The 18640-nt window shown below is 28.3% G+C and overlaps 1 protein-coding gene across 1 annotated transcript in view; it reads left to right on the top strand.

The window, feature by feature from the left end:
• LOC119602468 (syndecan-like) overlaps window positions 1-18640 on the top strand; it is a 332566-nt gene that overhangs the window by 291759 nt on the left and 22167 nt on the right. The gene's annotated exons all lie outside the window — the stretch shown is intronic.

Below are 18640 nucleotides of genomic sequence, written 5' to 3'. Positions count from 1 at the left end.
ACATTGATTTCGAATTTTCGTCTTCTAGAAATATACTTTTAAGTTACTTCCGGATGATAGTTAGAAGAGTGCATCCATTTTGCTTAAACAAAAAACCATGACTGTTGAATTTTTTTCATCTGGAAGTATACGTTTTAGTGACTTCTGTATAAGAGTTGGGTGAGAACGCACATTTTACAATAACAAAATACATTGTTTCCTAATTTGTATCTTCTTGATTTGTATGTTTATGTCACTTCTGGAAGACAGTTTGAAGAGTGTTCACATTAATGTTGTATTTTATTCATCTGATAGTGTGGATTGTAGTCACTTCTGGACGATTGTCAGACGAGAGCGCACATTTTACAAAAACAAAATACATTGATTTCTAGTTTTCGCAGTATGGAAGTATACTTTTAGGTTACTTCCGGATGATAGTAAGAAGAATACAAAAACAAAAAAATATAAATACTCCATTTTTTAGCGTGAACGCGAAAAAAATAAATAATGCAGAAATTTTGCTAAGTTCAGTGATGTTTTGTGTTTTGTCCAGTCATGTTCAGTTTTAATTATTCATTGTAAAACTTAATGAGTTATTGAATTTAATGTTCATAGAAAAATAGTGTAATTAATATATTGTAAATCTTAAGTAATAAAAAACAATATGACAGTGTTGTGTTAAAAGTCAACTGTTAATAAACATTTAAGAAGGTTTGTTAATTGGTGAAGTTTATTAAATATATACCAAAAAGTAATTATCTTCAAGGATAAATAAATAAAATTAAAAAGTAAGTTGTCATATTTTACATTAAAATACTATTTTAGGAATAAGTTAACAACTCTAAACGGCTTCCATTTCCATTATTTTTACACGAAGTCTAATATGTTTAATTAAAAATGTTTTTATATTAAATTTCGTCTCTCTCTTAATTGGTTTAGGAGTTATAAGCATTTAAAGACTTTTTCAAGTTGTACGTTTCGGCTTTTATTTGATGAACATTGCATTTTTAACCTATTTAGATTTATTAGAACTGAAATTAATACTACTGTTTTATACATAAATTATTTTTTGACTTGGGTCACTCGACACGAAATTGCCCATATAAGATATTTAATATTAAAATCAGATATTTTTAAAACCACCTTTTTTAAATAAATACAATTTTATTAATTTTCATATAGCTTTGGATTTAATTATTCTAATTATAGGTACTTTTTAGTTATTAACACCAGGTAGATGGTTTTTGAACGTGTATAACTCCTTAATTAGAAGAGAGCAAACAAAAAATAGTATTGCAGTATTAGTGTCAAAAGCAATATCCCGTTTAGGGTCGTTAAGGTGACTGTAAATAATTTTAAAAATAATCCCTTAGTAATTTCAGATCATTATAGACAGTTTAATTCCAAGTTATTTAAAAAATGTTCATGAAAGGTAATGTTTTTATTGATTCAAAATAATAAATAAATAAATGAATTAATTTTTATTTATTTTATTTTTTTTAGAAGGCAGTAGCTAATATTGTACTCCCTATTAAAATACTTCTAACCGAATTAAAATATAAACGAGTGGGAAAGTATAGTCGGGCATGGCCGACCATAAAATACCCTACACCATGAGTATATTTTAAAAATTTTTATTTTTCACAAAGAAACTTTTATGTTGAATTTTACCTTAATTCCAAAGTATTTAAGCAATTTATTGATAAAAACAAATTTTCTAAATGAGGCTTTATATAGGAGTATAGGTCAAACATGGGCCGATCCTCATTAAAGGATATATTTGTAAATAATAGTTAATTATGTTGAGTTTCATTGCAATGGTTACAAGTCAATTTTAGACGTTTAAGACATTTTTTGAAGGGGGGTTTGTATGGGGGCTAGGGTCAAATAAAGGCCGATCATTACGAAATTATGCAGTGTCATTTATACTTATATAAAACTTATTTGTGCAAATTTTTAGAGAGATAATAACATATTTGACGTAATTATGGCATAAAAAGCCCAAATCGGGAGGTACGGTTGTATGGGGGCTAGGTGAAATAATGGACCGATTTCAACCATTTTCGTCCTTGTGCCAAAAAACATGCTTGGTCCAAATTTCATCAAATTATCTTGAAAATTGCGGCCTGTACCTTGGGCACAAGGGTTACATGGACAGCCAGCCAGCCGGACAGACGGACGGACATGTCTTAATCGACTCAAAATGTGATTTTGAGTCGATCGGTATACTTAAAGGTGGGTGTAGGACCAATATTTTTGTGTGTTACAAACATCAGCACAAACGTATAATACCCTCCCCACTATAGTGGTGTAGGGTATAAAAAGGGATCTGGTAAGTGATATATGTCTTATTTCATCACGCGGTTCCATTAAAAATGTCGATTATTTGCAGAAAATGTAAAAAATGGATCTGACCGTTTAAACTTTGGTGGTAAATGTATTGGACATAAGAGAATCCTATTTCTATTGCTTCCTAAAGTATAACAGGTAATTTCAATAAATACAAAAGTATGTATATTCAATATTAATTATAAGATTATTTTGGTTTATTTCGTTGAAGGATTAATGCGTTCCAAAATATAACTCTTACAATTTGATGGATTAATCATAAAATTGATGAAGAACTACAAAAATATTTTAGAGTCCAACGTTTTACAATTTTTGGAAGTATACCAGTCAGCAGTTGGAATATTAATACAGATTTCCTGAAAATTATCTTATTATAAGGTAATAATTCTAAATTTTTGATACATATGTACATTAGACCGACTAACTCTGTATGGAAAGCAAAAACGTGTTTTTGTTACCCCTCTCAAAATTTACCTTGCTTTGTTTTATGATGGTTCCCAAAATATTTTAAGTGACCGTTTGTGAGCTGGACCAAATTAAAAAAAGGTATTTTGGAATTATTTTTTTTTAATTTTTGTTTGTTTTGAAACAAAATATCCAATACGGGGTGTCGTTTAAAAGGTATTTTAAAGTCGCGTCCAATGATGTATTAATCATAAATAACCGTTTGCTTATAATTGTCATATTCCAAAATTTTTAGGTTTTTCACTAAGAAAAATGAAATGTATGCACAATTTTGCAAATTTTGCGCACCACTAGACTTGGCTTCAAAAAACCTTTCAAATGATACCACATTCTATATATATTGTTTAAGAAATGCTGTATAATTTAAAACAAAATAACTAAAAAGGGACTTTTTTGTAACCGGTTCAGCTCACGAACGGCCATCGATAGACTAGAAATATTTTGGGAACCATTATAAAACATAACAAAGATTTTTTGAAGCTGGATAAAATATTGAATTTAACATGAAGAATCGTGTTCCCATACGATATTTTCTTTAAAACTGTCCAGCTCACGAATGGACAACACTTAACCGAAAATATGTTGGGTAACATCATATTACATAACAGCGAATATTATGGGGGGGGTAACTCAAGCACCATTTTTTGTGAGTCGGTCTAATGTACATATATTACTTTTTTTAGATTAGTTGTTAAATCAATTATATTTTCTACTATTTTAATTTCAATTAATTCAATAAAAACTATAAAATTTCATTTTATTTAGATTTATTTTTATAGATTTTATTTTGGTGAGTATACAAATAGAAGAAGAGAATACTCTTCTTCTAGAGGAAGAGAAAACTCATCTTCGAGAAGAAGAGAAAACTCATCTTCTAGAAGATAAAATAGGAACACTTCTAGAGGATACTAGGTAGTCACTTTAAGAAGTGACTTCCTAGTCACATCTAGAAGAGTCTTTGGCAATGCCTTACTTCCAAGAGTCATCTAGAAGTTTCTTCTGCGGGTCTTCCAGAAGTATCTTCCAAGTTACTCTTAGACGTTCCCCAGCTCGGCATCAGTTCTTCCCGACTGGTGACAAGAATTCTTATACTTCCGCAACATCGCTGGCGAGCTTTTAGCACGTTTGGAAGTTTCACACGGGTAACTTCCGCAATAGAAAATGTTTGTAGGGGTAGTTGTTGCTGCTGTTGTTATTTGTTATAATGCATTTTGTATTGCAGGTCTTTAGGGATTTAGTTGTAATAAAAGAGAAAAACTTTAGGAAAAACATATAACAATAACTTTCGCAATTATTATGTTGGAATCTGTGCAGTAACTGTAGTAATGTAAAATGTTTGCGTTTAATGTAGAGTGTATTTTTACACCCTACACCTAAGGATAGATAGATAGATAGATAGATAGATAGATAGATAGATAGATAGATAGATAGATAGATAGATAGATAGATAGATAGATAGATAGATAGATAGATAGATAGATAGATAGATAGATAGATAGATAGATAGATAGATAGATAGATAGATAGATAGATAGATAGATAGATAGATAGATAGATAGATAGATAGATAGATAGATAGATAGATAGATAGATAGATAGATAGATAGATAGATAGATAGATAGATAGGTAGATAGGTAGATAGATAGATAGATAGATAGATAGATAGATAGATAGATAGATAGATAGATAGATAGATAGATAGATAGATAGATAGATAGATAGATAGATAGATAGATAGATAGATAGATAGATAGATAGATAGATAGATAGATAGATAGATAGATAGATAGATAGATAGATAGATAGATAGATAGATAGATAGATAGATAGATAGATAGATAGATAGATAGATAGATAGATAGATAGATAGATAGATAGATAGATAGATAGATAGATAGATAGATAGATAGATAGATAGATAGAAGATAGATAGATAGATAGATAGATAGATAGATAGATAGATAGATAGAAGATAGATAGATAGAAGATAGATAGATAGAAGATAGATAGATAGATAGATAGATAGATAGATAGATAGATAGATAGATAGATAGATAGATAGATAGATAGATAGATAGATAGTCAGACAGAAAAAAGTTATGTGTATCTCTTAGTTCATATTTATGAATGTTATTATTTATTCTATTGCATTTAGTTTTCAAATAAATTTTATTTTCTTTACAAATGCTTGACTTGATATGAAACAATTACTAAAAAAAATATATATGAAATTTAAAGCCAAATTCAAAAAAATCAAGGATTAAGTATAGTTTTATATGTACATACTGTATATCAAATGCAAGTATTTATTTCACTTCAACCTGCATTGACGTCACATTACAACTCAGCTAGTATTAGGGTGGTACATTTGTATATATATATATATTACTTCACTATTCACATACCAATTCTGATGTTTTTATTCGAAAATTGTCAAATAGAACCGATGATGACTTACTCAAAGTAGGAATCAAGGATATGTATAATTTTTTTTTTAATTTTTCCTCTAATACTTTGCAGTCCACCCTAGTTTACTTTTTTAATTCCTTAAAAACTTGAAGTGTATGTGTGTCCTTGTCTAGTTGAACACAAATTACAAAAAGTTAAAATTTGACATTAAAGTCAAAATGTTTACGCATGTTCTGTGTCAAATTAACAACAACTTTAACAATAACGATTTTTAAGGAAAAAAAACAAATCAGTAATAAAAATTTAAAAGATTTTCAAAAATATTACAAGAATAAAAATTAACAAAATATTTGGCAACGCTTTGGGGCCAAAACATGAATTTTAACTAATATGGACTTTACACTCTTTGCAACTTGATGCTCATTTAGAAAACTTTTAACAGAAATGCTTAAATTCCTGGAACTTGTTTAGCAAAATTAATTGATTTTTTACAATCAAAACAACAATTTGCAATGAAAAAAAAACCTGCAAAATCTTGATAATGCCAACGTAATTGTTTAAAACCACAAAATATCAGAGACAAAATTTGTTGATAGAAAAACATTCATAAACCTGACACATGTGTCAGTTAAAAGGCATTAAAATTTATACAACCGACCACAATTTCAACACAAAATAGCAGCAACAAAATTAGAATGAAAATGAACGTTCTCGTTCTAATGCCACAAAATAATATGAGTGTTATGAGGTAGTGAAGAGGGTGGAATTAAATCTGAAATATGTATCAGGATTTTATAGAGGCGAAGATGTGAGTAGTAACAAGGTAATAGACAGGCAGTATAAAGTGCTACAAAAAACTCAACATTTTAGTGTAAAGCATTGGGGTGCATATGCACCTGTACATTGATAATGTAAATTGCGCAGAATGAAACTAAGTGATCCACTTATTGCTGCAGATTATTATTATTTAAATTTTCCGAAAATTTTCAAAATATTTTTTGATAAATTTCTACTTTAAAGAAAATAGTGGATTGTTGTTCTTTTTTCTTCAAAAATTTTCGATAAATTTTCTTCTTTCTAATAAAATTTTACAAAAATTCCTTTTTTGGAAGAAAATTTTCCATAAATTTAATTTTTTCTTAAAAAATTTTCCCAAAATTTCCCTTTTTGAAGAAAGTTGTCCATAAATTTATTTTTTCTTAGATCATTTTTCGTAAATTTCCCTTTTCCTTAAAAAATCTTCTAGAAATGTCCTTTTTTCCAAGAAAATTTTCCAACAATTTCCTTTTTTCTAAGAAAATTTTTAATAAATTTTCTTTTTTTTTTAGAAAATTTTCCAAAAATTTCCTTTTTTCTTAGAATTTTATCCATAAATTTCCTTTTTAGGAAGATTTTCCATAAATTTTCGTTTTTTCTGAGAAAATTTTCCAAATTTTCTTTTTTTATAAAATTTTTCATGTTTTTGAAGTAAATTGTCCATAAATTTTCTTTTTTCTTAGAAATTTTTCCATAATTATCCTTTTTTCTTAGAAAATTGCCTTTTTATTTTTTTTATTTTTATTTACTTTTTTCATAGCAATTTTTCCATAAATTTCCTTTTTTTAGAAAATTTTCCATAAATTTCCTTTCTTCTTGGAAAATTTTCCATAATTTTTTTTTTTATAGAAAATTGCCATAAATTTACTTTTTTCATAGCAATTTTTCCTTAAATTCCTTTTTTTTAGAAAATTTTCCATACATTTCATTTCTTCTTGGAAAATTTTCCATAATTTTTTTTTATAGAAAATTGCCATAAATTTACTTTTTTCATAGTAATTTTTCCATAAATTTCTTTTTTTTAGAAAATTTTCCATACATTTCCTTTCTTCTTGGAAAATTTTCCATAATTTTTTTTTTTTCATAGAAATTTTTTCATAAATTTTCTTTTTTCTTGGAAAAATTTCCATAAATTTTCTTCTTTCTGAGAAAATTTTCCATAAAATTCTATAAATTTCTTTTCTTAGAAAATTTTCCAAAAATTTCCTTTTTTTGAAGAAAATTGTCCATAAAATTTCTTTTTTTTTTAGAAAATTTTCCATAAATTTTCTTTTTCTTAGAAATTTTTCCATAAATATCCTTTTTTCTGAAAAAATTTTCCATAAATTTCCTTTTTTCTTAAAAAATATTCCATGAATTTCCTTTTTTTTATAAAATTTTCCAGAAATTTCCTTTTTTCTGAGAAAATTTTCTTTTTTCTAAGAACTTTTTCCATAAATTTCTTTTTTCTTTAAAAATTTTTCTTAGAAATTTTTCCAAAAATTTCCTTTTTTCTTAGAAAATTTTCCATAGACTTCCTTTTTTTGAAATCTTTCCATAAATTTCCTTTTTCATAAAATTTTCCATAAATTTTCTTTTTTCTGAGAATATTTTCCATAAATTTCTTTTTTTTTTTAGAAAATTTTCAAAAATTTTTCTTTTTTTTTAAATTTTCCATAAATTTCCTTTTTTAGAAAATTTTCCAAAAATTTTCTTATTTTCTGAGAAAATTTTCTATAAATTTCTTTTTTTTTAGAAAATTTTCAAAAATTTTTCTTTTTTTTAAATTTTCCATAAATTTCCTTTTTTAGAAAATTTTCCAAAAATTTTCTTTTTTATTAGAAAATTTTCCATAAATTTCCTTTTTTTAGAAAATTTTTCCATAAATTTCCTTTTTTCTGAGAAAAATTTCGAAAAATTTCCTTTTTTCCTAGAAAATTTTCCAATAATTTCCTTTTTTAGAAAATTTTCAATAAAATTTTTATATGGTTATCTATAGAAACGTGACTTCTTTAAACAGTTTCTATAGAAAAGTTTCTTCTTAACAAAATTTCTTTACAGAAGTTTTCTCTTAGAGAGTTTTCTTTAGAAATAAATCTTCTTTTTCAGATTTCTATACAGAAGTGTCTTCTTAAATTGGTTTCTATAGAAAAACACTTTCTTTAACAGTTTTTTTACAAAGTTTTTAAAAAAAAGAAAAGAAAATTTTCGATCGGAAAAAGTGTTTTCTTCATAATACTTTCTATAGAAAAGTGTGTCCTCTTTAAACTGTTTTCTTTAGAAATGTTATATAGTTTTATATAGAAAATTCTTTTCTTTCGACAATTTAGATTTCTATAGAAAAGTTGCTCCATTAAACAGTATCTTTGTAGACATTTTTCTATAGAAAAGATATTTCTTCAGTGAGTTTTATCAGATTCAGATTTCTATTGAAAAGTTGCTCCATTAAACAATGCCTTTTTAGATAGTTTTCTATAGAAAAGATATTTCTTCAGTGAGTTGTTTAGAAGTCTTTTTCTTTAGGCAGTTTTCTTTAGAAACTTGTATTCTTAAGAAAGTAGTCTATAGAAAAGTGTTTCCTTATATATGTTTCTATAGAAAAGTAAATTCTTTAAACGGTATTCTACAGAAAACTACCATATTTTAAAAATTCCTATAGAAAAGTTCCTTTATTAGGAAGTTTTCTATATAAAATAATTGTTTTTACTATATAAAAGTACTTTCTTTATATAGTTTTCTATAGAAATTGTTTCTTGTTAAACCTATTTCATAATACGTGACTTATATTCTTTGTCACTTAGTGTATGTTGTTGTTAAACATGTTAACACTCAGATGTCATAGTATTTGGACAACAGCCTTTTTTTCCATTATTTTCTTTAATATTTCCAGAATGTGTTGAACATAAAGCAACAACCACTATTGGAAAAATACACGTATTTTTGCAATAATCACGCATTGCCTGCGCAAAAATAAAGGAGGTAAAAAATACAACAACAACAGCAGCAATGAAGTATAAATGTACCACAATGTGCACAGGAAAATATTGGATCACTCAATAACCATTTCTGGCTCCCACACACACTCTTACTCGCCTATAAACTGATTAATTCGTTACACAAATGCTAACAATAACAAGTCGGCAGTTTTAAAGTGATGAAGTGATTTGGGAAACTTTTCGAAATGCCTTTCATATCGTCAGTATAGTCAATATATCAATATGATCCTGATCTATTTATATTGATAACTAAATTCTTGAATATTTACTACATTGATTCCAGTTTCAGTTCAGAGTTCATATGATATCTGAGGCCTTTAGAAAGTTAGGCTTCAGGAATACCGCTATTCGACTTGTCATCTTATATTGATGAAACATATTTATAAAGAGTCGCTCATGAAAATCGTGGCAATTATATGGAAAATATATCATGTCATTGTGGTAAAGTGAAAAAATTGGACAAAATATTGTTTAAACCCGTAACCAAATCTAATGCAAAAAAAACTTTTATTCCTGCAACTAAAACCTCAAATGTGTAAAATTCATTTTATTTTCTATTATTTTTTTCCTGAAATGTTACATCAATATTGTTTTTTCCGCAAACAAATAAATATAAAAACATTAGGAAATTTGTTATATGAAATAAAACAAAAAAATAGCAACAACTTATATCAAATGTAATAAAATTTTATTAAAGTTTTTTTTTGTAATTTTTTTTTCACACACTTACTTGCACTTAAATAAAGGGTTTCACAAAAAAGTTCAACTCTGTATTGAATCATATACCAGTCCATATTTTGCAACCCTCTTTATATAGTTTTTAATCAAATAAAACAGTTCTCTTGTATAGAACAGTAAAATATACTTTTTATTTATTTATATTTTTATTTTTTTTTTTTATTTTTATTTCTAACAACTATTAACCAAAACAAAAAATTTACAAAATTTATTTTCATAAAATAACGAGATCATAAAACCCAGATAACAACTAAGTTTTTTCTTTGTTTAACTAGGTTTGTAACCCCTTTTTTTAACCTAAAAACAATTGAAAATTTTTTTGGCAAGAGTTGCAATTTATTGCTTTGATTGCGTTGATTCGCCTTAATATATGCTGCAGTTAACATTATCACAATATTTCGTTTCCACTGAAAAGTAAAATAATTGTTCAGCGTTTTCTTTAATTTAAAAATCATGGAGTTTATCTATACAGCTATATATTGTAAAGCAGCTGAATGTTTACTGATTAAAGAGTACAGTCTTCTTTAAAATACTGTCTAAAGAAAACTGTTTTTTATAGAAAATTGTCTAAAGTAGACACTTTTCTATAGAAAGTTGTCTAAAGAGGAGACTTTTGTAAAAAAAGTGTATAAAGAAGAATTTTTTCTAAAGAAAACTGAAGAAGACACTTTTCTATAGAAAACTATTTATGAAAACATTTTTCTACAGAAAACTGTCTAAAGAAGACACTTTCCTACGGAAAACCGTCTAAAGAAGATACTCTTCTAGAGAAAACTGTCCAAAGAAGACACTTTTCTACAGAAAACTGTCTAAAGAAGACACTTTCCTATAGAAAACTGTCTCAAGAAGACACTTTTTTATATAAAACTATCTCAAGAAGACACTTTTCTAAGAAAATAGTCTAAAGAAAACACTTTTCTTTGAAAACTGTCTAAAGAAGACACTTTTCTGCAGAAAACTGTCTAAAGAAGTCACTTTTCTACAGAAAACTGTCTAAAGAAGGCACTTTTCTATAGAAAACTGTCTAAAGAAGACACTTTTCTACAGAAAACTATCTAAGAAGAACCTTTCTATAGGAAACTGTCTAAAGGAGAACCATTCTATAGGAAACTGTCTAAAGAAGACACTTTTCTACAGAAAACTGACTAAAGAAGACACTTTTCTATAGAAAACTGTCTAAAGAAGAGACTTTTCTATGAAAACTGTCTAAAGAAGACACTTTTCTACAGAAAACTGTCTAAAGAAGACACTTTTCTATAGAAAACTGTCTAAAGAAGACACTTTTCTATAGAAAACTGTCTAAAGAAGACACTTTTCTACACAAAACTGTCTAAAGAAGACACTTTTCTACACAAAACTGTCTAAAGAAGACACTTTCTATAGAAAACTGTCTAAAGAAGACACTTTTCTATAGAAAACTGTCTAAAGAAGACACTTTTCTATAGAAAACTGTCTAAAAAAGACACTTTTCTATAGAAAACTGTCTAAAGAAGACGCTTTTCTACAGAAAACTGTCTAAAGAAGACACTTTTCTATAGAAAACTGTCTAAAGAAGACACTTTTCTATAGAAAACTGTCTAAAGAATACACTTTTCTATAGAAAACTGTCTAAAGAAGACACTTTTCTATAGAAAACTGTCTAAAGAAGACACTTTTCTATAAAAAACTGTCTAAAGAAGACACTTTTCTATAGAAAACTGTCTAAAGAAGACACTTTTCTGTAGAAAACTGTCTAAAGAAGACACATTTCTACAGAAAACTATCTAAAGAAGACGCTTTTCTATAGAAAACTGTTTAAAGAAGACACATTTCTAAAGAAGACACTTTTTTATAGAAAACTGTCTTAAGAAGACGCTTTTCTATAGAAAACTGTCTAAAGAAGACACATTTCTATAGAAAAATGTCTAAAGAAGACACTTTTCTGCAGAAAACTGTCTAAAGAAGACACTTTTCTATAGAAAACTGTTTAAAGAAGACACTTTTCTATAGAAAACTGTCTAAAGAAGACACTTTTCTATAAAAAACTGTCTAAAGAAGACACTTTTCTATAGAAAACTGTCTAAAGAAGACACTTTTCTGTAGAAAACTGTCTAAAGAAGACACATTTCTACAGAAAACTATCTAAAGAAGACACTTTTCTATAGAAAACTGTCTAAAGAAGACACTTTTCTACAGAAAACTGTCTAAAGAAAACTATCTAAGAAGAACTTTTCTATAGAAAACTGTCTACAGAAGACACTTTTCTACAGAAAACTGTAAAAAGAAGACACTTTTCTACAGAAAACTGTATAAAGAAGACACTTTTGTATAGAAAACTGTCCAAAGAAGACACATTTCTACAGAAAACTGTCTAAAGAAGACACTTTTCTATAGAAAACTGTTTAAAGAAGACACTTTTCTATAGAAAACTGTCTAAAGAAAACTGTTTAAGAATACACTTTTCTACAGAAAACTGTCTAAAGAAGACTGTCTATAGAAAGCTGTCTAAAGAAGACACTTATCTATTGAAAATTGTCTAAAAAACACTTTTCTATGGAAATAGAAAAACTGTTTAAGAAGAGAATTTTCTACAGAAAACTGTCTAAAGACGACACTCTTATACAGAAAGCTGTCTATAGAAAACTGTCTAAAGAAGACATTTTCTATAGAAAACTCTCTCAACATTTCAAAGACAAAGATACTTGTCTATACTTTTTAACATTCCATGGAATATACTCTGCCATAGGTAAATGTCCTTTTTGACTGTAACCTGTGACACAATATGGTGTCATAACTAAAGCCAAACTCCCTTAAGTAATTAATTAAGGTTTAGTTAACATTTAGTAAATTTCTTGTTACCTTAAATAAATACCAGTAGCAGTGGTTAAATAACTGAAATTTTTGTTTGAAAATGTTAGCCAGAAGAGAAAAAAAAACACAATTTGACATCATTGGCCAAGTCACAGGAAATAGCAAACACTGTCTTTTTCCATAGATAATATACAATTTACATCCTTATGCTTACATATATACACACTAACATTTTTGCACACAGGGGAAATAATGTGGTTTACAACTGGTTGTTATCAAAGGGGGGAAGGGAGGGGGATTTACTGTTTCTTTTTATATTCTTTTTCTTTCTCGGAATGATTTTAGTTTTAAAGTACATATTTTTATTATTTTATATTTTTTTTTATTTTTATAGTTTTACAAAATGTTACATTATGGTTTGTTAAACATATTTTTTTTTTGCTTTTTAACAAATACACATGCTGCAATGCACACGTTTTATATAGGTGTTTCCCTATAGTAATAGAGGAAATCAAGAATGTTTTAAAAATTTTTTTACATTTTCCTTTTTTTTATGGTTTAACCCATATTTGTAGTTTTATAAGGAAAATATATAATATTTTATTGTGTATGGGTTGTGTATTTGTAAAATATGCTTGTTAGTTGAAAAAGCACACCCTGGATTGCACTTTAGCTTTGAAAGACACATTTCTGTTAAGTTGAAAGACAAGATTTCTTTTTCTTGTATTCATCCATTTTAATACGTATGGTTGGGCATCTTAAAAGAGTAACGACTTGAAACCAGTAATTGTGAATTGAGTATAAAGGGATTTTAAAATGATTTAAAGAAACTTAAAGCAACTTTTTTTTAGAGTTTCTTAAATTGTGATGAAAAACATTAAAGGAAAATTAAATAAAAAATTACATTCAGTTACAGATATAGAAAACTTTTTTTATATTATTATTATTAACTTTATGCACTTTTTAAATGAACAAAACCGAAACTTAATTAAAAACTTTATCATAGACTTTCCTTGTAAAAAAACTGAAAAAAACCCACCGGAAATGAAACTGTATGTGAGATAAAATTGATGTGATTTTTGTTTCGTTTCTCAATTAAATTGTGGTTTAAATAAAAAACATTCAAGGTAAATAGTTAAAATAAATTTTAATTTACTTACATATAAATTAAAACCAACAAATTTCATTTGATTCATCAATCAAAAAAGGAAAAGGAAATAACTAAATATTTATAACTATTTACTATTAAAATGGAGTATTACCATCAGCAACAACAACAACAACTCAACATAATTATCATTATCGTTTCAAACACATTGTCATCAATACAAAAGAACTTCAAGTTATGATGTTAAGATGCAGTAAAGCTATGACAGCAAGTGGCCAATATAGTAAAGACACAACATTTTTTATAAATTCTTAAACCAAATATATTATAATATTCATGCCAAGAAAAATGTATCCTATTATAAAAGGCCACATCCTATTAGCTCTTCCCTAACTTACTTGTTCATAGTTAATAGTGTTTAAGTGTAAATGACATTTTCATTGTCATTCGTATTGATGTTAGTGGGTGTTGGTATGGATCAATAAAATGAACACTTTTGGATTTGGTATTATGTACGTAATTGTAATTCATGTTAAGATCAATGTCAACACAAACAAATATTCAAAAGACAAAAGCCAAGACAAAAACACTTGATTATCATCAAATATGATAAAATTGATTTTTTTTATAAAAATAAAATTTAATTGAATTCTTTGGAATGGACACTCCGTCTACTTAAGGATTCTTTATTCTTTAAGTGATAAGGTTGTTTGAATATGTTCAGGTCTAATTCAGTTCTAGTTCTGTTCTAGTTCTGTTCTAGTTCTGTTCTAGTTCTGTTCTAGTTCTGTTCTAGTTCTGTTCTAGTTCTGTTCTAGTTCTGTTCTAGTTCTGTTCTAGTTCTGTTCTAGTTCTGTTCTAGTTCTGTGTTCTAGTTTAGTTCTGTTCTAATTCTGTTCTAGTTCTGTTCTAGTTCTGTTCTAGTTCTGTTCTAGTTCTGTTCTAGTTCTGTTCTAGTTCTGTTCTAGATTCTGTTCTAGTTCTGTTCTAGTTCTAGTTCTAGTTCATGTTCTAGGTTCATGTTCTAGTTCTGTTCTAGTTCAGTTCTAGTTTCAGTTTCTAGTTCAGTTCTAGTCAGTTCTAGTTTCTAGTTCTAGTTCAGTTCTAGTTCAGTTTCTAGTTCAGTTCTAGTTCAGTTCTAGTTCAGTTCTAGTTCCGTTATAGTTCAGTTCTAGTTCAGTTCTAGTTCCAGTTCTAGTTTCAGTTCTAGTTCAGTTCTAGTCAGTTCTAGTTCTAGTTCAGTTCTAGTTCAGTTCTAGTTCAGTTCTAGATTCAGTTCTAGTTCAGTTCTAGTTCAGTTCTAGTTCAGTTCTAGTTCAGTTCTAGTTCAGTTCTAGTTCAGTTCTAGTTCAGTTCTAGTTCAGTTCTAGTTCAGTTCTAGTTCAGTTCTAGTTCAGTTCTAGTTCAGTTCTAGTTCAGTTCTAGTTCAGTTCTAGTTCAGTTCTAGTTCAGTTCTAGTTCAGTTCTAGTTCAGTTCTAGTTCAGTTCTAGTTCAGTTCTAGTTCAGTTCTAGTTCAGTTCTAGTTCAGTTCTAGTTCAGTTCTAGTTCAGTTCTAGTTCAGTTCTAGTTCAGTTCTAGTTCAGTTCTAGTTCAGTTCTAGTTCAGTTCTAGTTCAGTTCTAGTTCAGTTCTAGTTCAGTTCTAGTTCAGTTCTAGTTTCTAGTTTCAGTTCTAGTTCAGTTCTAGTTCAGTTCTAGTTCAGTTCTAGTTCAGTTCTAGTTCAGTTCTAGTTCAGTTCTAGTTCAGTTCTAGTTCAGTTCTAGTTCAGTTCTAGTTCAGTTCTAGTTCAGTTCTAGTTCTAGTTCAGTTCTAGTTCAGTTCTAGTTCAGTTCTAGTTCAGTTCTAGTTCAGTTCTAGTTCTAGTTCAGTTCTAGTTCAGTTCTAGTTCAGTTTCTAGTTCAGTTCTAGTTCAGTTCTAGTTCAGTTCTAGTTCAGTTCTAGTTCAGTTGTAGTTCAGTTCTAGTTCAGTTCTAGTCAGTTCTAGTTCAGTTCTAGTCAGTTCTAGTTCAGTTCTAGTTCAGTTCTAGTTCAGTTCTAGTTCAGTTCTAGTTCAGTTCTAGTTCAGTTTAGTTCAGTTCTAGTTCAGTTCTAGTTCAGTTCTAGTTCAGTTCTAGTTCAGTTCTAGTTCAGTCTAGTCAGTTCTAGTCAGTTCTAGTTCAGTTCTAGTTCAGTTCTAGTTCAGTTCTAGTTCAGTTCTAGTTCAGTTCTAGTTCAGTTCTAGTTCAGTTCAGTCTAGTTCAGTTCTAGTTCAGTTCTAGTTCTGTTCTAGTTCTGTTCTAGTTCTTGTTCAGTTCGAGTTCAGTTCGTGTTCCAGGTCAATTCTGGTTCAGTTACATTTACTGTGCAAAATTTAAAAGTTACAAAAATAATGATAAACAATTTCTCATGGAATTTTTTTCCCGCTGAATTAATATATTGTTGTTATAAACATTTTATTTTATTATCCTAAAAATTATGCTAAAACTTAAAAATTTAAATTCATTGGCCATAAAATTAAATGACCATCTGTATTGCGCCACTTCATTCATTTATTCACTGCTTTATAATCACACTTGCAAATGGGAGTACATTTTTTGTACATTCTATTGTGTGGCAGTTGTGTTGGTGTATTGCATAAATTTTATCTCTAAATCAGTTTTTAATTGTTTCAAACCAGTAATAAATTGTAAAAAAATATATATATATATTGTTCATAAAATAGCAATATTTTATGCTGAACGTACGCTCTGGTGTATGAGTAAAACATAACAATAATAATGTTATCTGTGTGGCGTATGAGTAATATTAATTATAAATTTCCGTATAATTAAATAACACTCATACGCTCTATTTATTACCCACTATGTATGTAAATTTAAAGGAAACTGGGCTGTAATGTCTGCATTTAATGCTTGTTTTCCTCTTTTTGGGTTTTTTGCCGTTAACTTTATAATAAATATAAAACTACAGGCTAAATAAATTTATTAATGTATTTTACCTACATATGCAAGAATGTTTGGTAAGAGACGGTAGAAAAATTTATGATTTATAATGGTTGGATACATACATACATACATATGTATAAAAATAGTTAAATAAATGTGAACTCAACTATATATATTTGAAACAGACTTCCTTCTTAAACACTTAGTTATTTATTAGTTATATAAATACATATATGCTGTGTTATTTGTATATGTATATCAAAGAGGTGTATTTAAATATATTTTTATTGCCCTAAAGTCATCATCACAACACCTGAAGTTATAAAATCAAATAAACAAACAGACAAACAAATAAATACCCAGGCATAAAGTTGACAGCAAATAAAAGCCCAGAAATATACTACAAATATGTATATTCAAATTATTACCATCATAATCATAAATAAAAGACACCATAGAAAGACACTTATCATCATTATAAAACATAAAAGACAGTATTTTGTATGAAGAAGATACCAAAAATGTTGCTGCCTTTAATTGGCTGATGGCACCTTTTTGGAGGATATAAAAAAATGTCTAAAGAGAAAAAAATTGAAGCGAAATAGGAAAAGCAATACAGCATCTGTTTTTATATGCCTCTTAGAAAGAATATGGTATTATCATTGCTGTCATAGCTTTCGTTTTTATTATGATTTTGAACATTAGAATGGCTTACAGTTCTTGTTCAATTCTAGTTCAGTTCTAGTTCAATTTTAGTTCAATTCTAGTTCAACTCTAGTTCAGTTCTAGTTCAGTTCTAGTTCAGTTCTAGTTCAGTTCTAGTTCAGTTCTAGTTCAGTTCTAGTTCAGTTCTAGTTCAGTTCTAGTTCAGCTCTAGTTCAGTTCTAGTTCAGTTCTAGTTCAGTTCTAGTTCAGTTCTAGTTCAGTTCTAGTTCAGTTGTAGTTCAGTTCTAGTTCTGTTCTAGTTCTGTTCTAGTTCTGTTCTAGTTCTGTTCTAGTTCTGTTCTAGTTCTGTTCTAGTTCTGTTCTGTTCTGTTCTAGTTCTGTTCTATTTCTGTTCTAGTTCTGTTCTAATTCTGTTCTAGTTCTGTTCTAGTTCTGTTCTAATTCTGTTCTAGTTCTGTTCTAGTTCTGTTCTAGTTCTGTTCTAGTTCTGTTCTAGTTCAGTTCTAGTTCTGTTCTAGTTCTGTTCTAGTTCTGTTCTAGTTCTGTTCTAGTTCTGTTCTGTTCTAGTTCTGTTCTAGTTCTGTTCTAGTTTGTTCTAGTTCTGTTCTAGTTCTGTTCTAGTTCTGTTTTAGTTCTGTTCTAGTTCTGTTCTAGTTTGTTCTAGTGCTGTTCTAGTTCTGTTCTAGTTCTGTTCTAGTTCTGTTCTAGTTCTGTTCTAGTTCTAGTTCTGTTCTAGTTCTAGTTCTAGTTCTGTTCTAGTTCTGTTCTAGTTCTGTTCTAGTTCTGTTCTAGTTCTGTTCTAGTTCTGTTCTAGTTCTGTTCTAGTTCTGTTCGAGTTCTGTTCTAGTTCTGTTCTAGTTCTGTTCTAGTTCTCTTCTAGTTCTGTTCTAGTTCTGTTCTAGTTCTGTTCTAGTTTTTGTTCTAGTTCTGTTCTAGTTCTGTTCAAGTTCTGTTTTAGTTCTGTTCTAGTTTCTGTTCTAGCTTGTTCTAGTTCTGTTCTAGTTCTGTTCTAGTTCTGTTCTAGTTCTGTTCTAGTTCTGTTCTAGTTCTGTTCTAGTTCTGTTCTGTTCTAGTTCTGTTCTAGTTCTGTTCTAGTTCTGTTCTAGTTCTGTTCTAGTTTTGTTCTAGTTCTGTTCTAGTTTTGTTCTAGTTCTGTTCTAGTTCTGTTCTAGTTCTGTTTTAGTTCTGTTCTAGTTCTAGTTCTGTTCTAGTTCTGTTCTAGTTCTGTTCTAGTTCTGTTCTAGTTCTGTCTAGTTCTGTTCTAGTTCTGTTCTAGTTCTGTTCTAGTTCTGTTCTAGTTCAGTTCTAGTTATGTTCTAGTTCTGTTCTTGTTCTATTCTAGTTCTGCTCTAGTTCTGTTCTAGTTCTGTTATAGTTCTGTTCTAGTTCTGTTCTAGTTCTGTTCTAGTTCTGTTCTAGT

The sequence above is a fragment of the Lucilia sericata genome, unplaced genomic scaffold, assembly GCF_015586225.1.
Source record: "Lucilia sericata isolate MDLA Ls3-8-SP2 unplaced genomic scaffold, ASM1558622v1 Contig000234F_arrow, whole genome shotgun sequence".
NCBI classification, from domain to species: domain Eukaryota; kingdom Metazoa; phylum Arthropoda; class Insecta; order Diptera; family Calliphoridae; genus Lucilia; species Lucilia sericata.
Note: the sequence above shows the minus strand (reverse complement) of the source record. Positions and strands in the feature narration are given on the sequence as shown.